This window comes from Choloepus didactylus, chromosome 2, assembly GCF_015220235.1.
Source record: "Choloepus didactylus isolate mChoDid1 chromosome 2, mChoDid1.pri, whole genome shotgun sequence".
Lineage (NCBI taxonomy): Eukaryota > Metazoa > Chordata > Mammalia > Pilosa > Megalonychidae > Choloepus > Choloepus didactylus.
In genome coordinates this window covers 9,939,212-9,942,865 of record NC_051308.1, presented here as the reverse complement: position 1 = coordinate 9,942,865, position 3,654 = coordinate 9,939,212, and the positions used below count along the sequence as shown (strand labels likewise).

At 37.4% G+C, this 3,654-nt stretch overlaps 1 pseudogene; it reads left to right on the top strand.

Moving 5' to 3' along the window:
- Positions 1-436: 436 nt before the first annotated feature.
- On the top strand, positions 437-3,008 carry LOC119515139 (annotated as a pseudogene).
- Positions 3,009-3,654: the final 646 nt, after the last annotated feature.

Below are 3,654 nucleotides of genomic sequence, written 5' to 3'. Positions count from 1 at the left end.
TCACGTCACAATGCAAAGAGTATACTCTGTCTGATTAACTGCCAACAGAGTAGAATAGAAAAGATCTTGATTTCAGAAGAATGCATCTCTGAGGGCTACACCGCAGTGGGAGGACCAACAAGCAAAGTGCAGCCCAGTGACTATGACAGTTTGGATAGGCAGAAGGCAAGGAGTTGGTATCGCAGGAAGATGGGAATGGATATAAAAAGGTAAGCTGATGGAAAATACCCAATGTTTCTAGTTGGAGCAGAATCAGTAAGGATTCAGGTGCAAGTAGTTTACTTGGGAGGCGATTCCAGAGAACGCCAGTATGATAGTAAGGAAATGAGATAGGGAAGGGAAAGAAACCAATAAAGCATGTAAGGTTACCCCAAGGTGGGCATCTAGGGTGCAGATCCTGCGGGGAACTCTCAGAGATGGTGTAGAATCTGCCTCAGAGTTATCCCAAATGAAGCTGGAATTATTCACCGACTCCCCATTTGTTATTAGCTTCCCCCTACCCCACCCCACCCCCCACAAAGCTCTCATAGCTGTCAGTACCCTCCCTAATTGCAATTGTATCTTCGATGCCAGCCAGTTCGCATCTGACTCTTTGATTCACTGACAAGAGGGGTTCCATTTTTAACAAAATTAGAGCTTTGTTTCTTTCATCTGAGCAGCTCAAAGCATTCCACAGCCCCGCCTGGTTCATTCTCAGCATACCTCTAGGCAGCCAAGGGGAAGTATGGTCTCACCAACCCCAAGAAGAGAAGACATTCAGATCCTAGCACGTTACATGATTTATATCCCTTTCCGGACCAGGAATAACGTGGTCTAGATACTTATAAGTCAAAGGGACACAGTCCTAGGAGGAGAACTTTGAAATTTCGTGAGAAGGGATTTCTTCTGAGCACTTAGCCCAATAGAGGCTAATATCAGAATGGCAGGGAATAACTGCTAAAGCTCACAGACCAGACCAATTCTTCAGAAAATCAAGACACCCTAGTTAATCCCACCCCAGAGAGTTTGCTCACATTTTTATATATGAACATATCTAGGAACATCATTGTGTCAAAATGTGTGAGATGTTTAAAATTAATAAACTCAACACTACAAGAAAAATGAAGATAAAGCCTAAAAAAATTGAATCCGGATTTTTCATGGGATCTTTTCCCCAAGTGACTTTTTCTTCTTGCCTTTTTTTTAACACTAAAAATACTACTTTTAGTATGTTTACAAAAATAATATAGGTGTGTTTGGTGGATATGGAGTGTTTGTAAATAAAATTAATCTTAGAAACCATCCCACCAAAAAATAATCCATTTGCATTGAAAGAAATTATATTACACATAAATATAAAGAATGTAGAAGTCCAAATTTCCATCACCTTGATATAACATTTACATTTTATATAATTCATCTTGTGCATACATGCATATATACATATATATCAATGTATGCTGTTTTCCATCTTGTATGCTTTTTAAAAATTGTATTATTTTCCCTTAATCCCCCATCCCCATTCCTCCCCAGGTAACCAATTTTAACAACTTGGTGTATAGCCTTCTCCAGACTCAAAGACTTATAGGCAAGGATATACACATACACAGACCACGTTCCAATTTCAACAGACAATTCCAATTGTCCTGATAACATCCTTATTAATTTTTTCTGAGTTCAGCATCCACGAAGTAGTTATATCTTCTTAGTGTCCTTTCAACACTAAGTTGTCCACCACTCCTACAATTAAACCCAGCTGGAAGACACCAGAAAGACCCTGAATTTGCAAAACAGTTCCACTGCCTTACTTTTAATCTCTTGACCTTGACAAGAAATCAAGGTCAAGTTATTTTGCAGAATGCCAGTTATTTTGTAGAATGCCTCTCAATTTGGGTTTGTCTGATGTTTCCTCCTAATGAAATTCAGGATATGGTTCTCAGCAGGCCTTGGTCATGTGGAGGCAGTTGTGGCTTCATCAAGGGGGAAGCAGTACCTTGAGGCCGCAGCACTGAAATGTCAAATACCTGCCCAGATCAGCACTGCTCATTCAGGGTCTGCAGTGCATCACACAACGGTATTAAGAGCACTTTTGAAGAAGCACGGCCACACTTTCGGGTGCTCGTGCTGGGTAACTATCAAATGTATCTCAAGCCTAAGCCAAAACTGTTTACACCTAAAATGCAGAAACTTCTTAATCAAGAAGCAAAAAAAGTATGCACTCAGTTTTAAAGAAGTAAAATTGTAACGAGGTACAAGGACTCCAAAACCATTTTGTTGATTACTTGTAAAACATGCAACAGAACAGAACATGATGATAAAAGTAGAAGCTTCTATCAGCAAGGAGAAACAATTCCACCACTCCTACGATTAAACCCAGCCGGAAGACACCAGAAAGACCCTGAATTTGCAAACCTGTTCCAAAGGCAAAAGCCCAGCATCAGTTTTCAGAACACCTACATCTGGACAGTAGCACCCACTTGCTCCCCAAAGATCATTAGCAAAACGAAGAAACACATCACTCAATTAAAAAGGCTGCTTAGTCTGAAAGAATCCCCCAAAAACCCAAAGGTGTGTTTCAAATTTCTTCTCTTCTGTGAAGACAGGATTTTGAGAAATGTCTAATGCAATTTCTGATCTGAAGCTAGTCAGTAAAACAGACAGGATTTTGAGAAATGTCTAATGCAATTTCTGATCTGAAGCTAGTCAGTAAAACAAACTTGTTTCACTTTTACTTTTTCTCTGAATACATGGAAGCTAGATTCCAAAACAAACTTTTCTTGTCATCTTTCTTAGCATTTCTGGTGGGAAAAACTTCATTGGAATGACTAACTAAAATCTGTCTACCTCAAAGGTAGGATGTAAGATTAAAAAAAAAAATAGATGGATGTGCCTTGAAAATAGTAAATTAATATGCACGTAGTAAGTGGTATCCTGATCGTTTTCCCTTCCCTCAGCAATTTTCATTGTATCATTTTCTTTCATAAGGAAATTGAGACCTTTATGAAAGTTTCTACTCAGTCAGGAGAAATTCTTCCAGAGGTCAATAAACTCATTGTTAATTCAGAAAAAGTGTGTGTCTTTGTTTTCCCACAAACATCTGTAGTAAAATCTGAAGATTCTTCTATTTGGGTGCAAAAATCACTATCAGGGTTCAGAGTATAAGTATACTTTCTAGAATTTTTCATATTTATAACTTCCTGTCATTCCTATAATAATATTTCTCATTAAGGGACATTTTAATTTGTTTGGGGGCAGTCTTATTTCTAGGTTTAAAAATTATTTCAAAATATAATATAGTAACTTACAATTCAACTATCTTAAATCATTTCTGGAGCAACATAGATATAAATGGTGGTTGTTTTTTTATTTTTTTTAATAAGCTAGAATTGTTTGAAACCTTTCTTTTTAGCTCATTTAAATACTTCAGAAAAATAATTCAGGTGATGTATTTCTGGTAGGAGTACCGCTGAAGTGATGTAGTGTCCTTCCCTGTATCATAGCAAAAGCTCACCATGTTGGTTTGTCCCAGTACTGTTAAGGTTAATTTTGATCATTATAGTCAGGTGGTTTAGCCAGGTTTTCCCATATAAAGTTACTATTTTTTTTCTTTATAATTAGTAAATAAAAGACAGTACGAATATCTTTTTCTTCATCAAACTCTTACCCACTAATTTT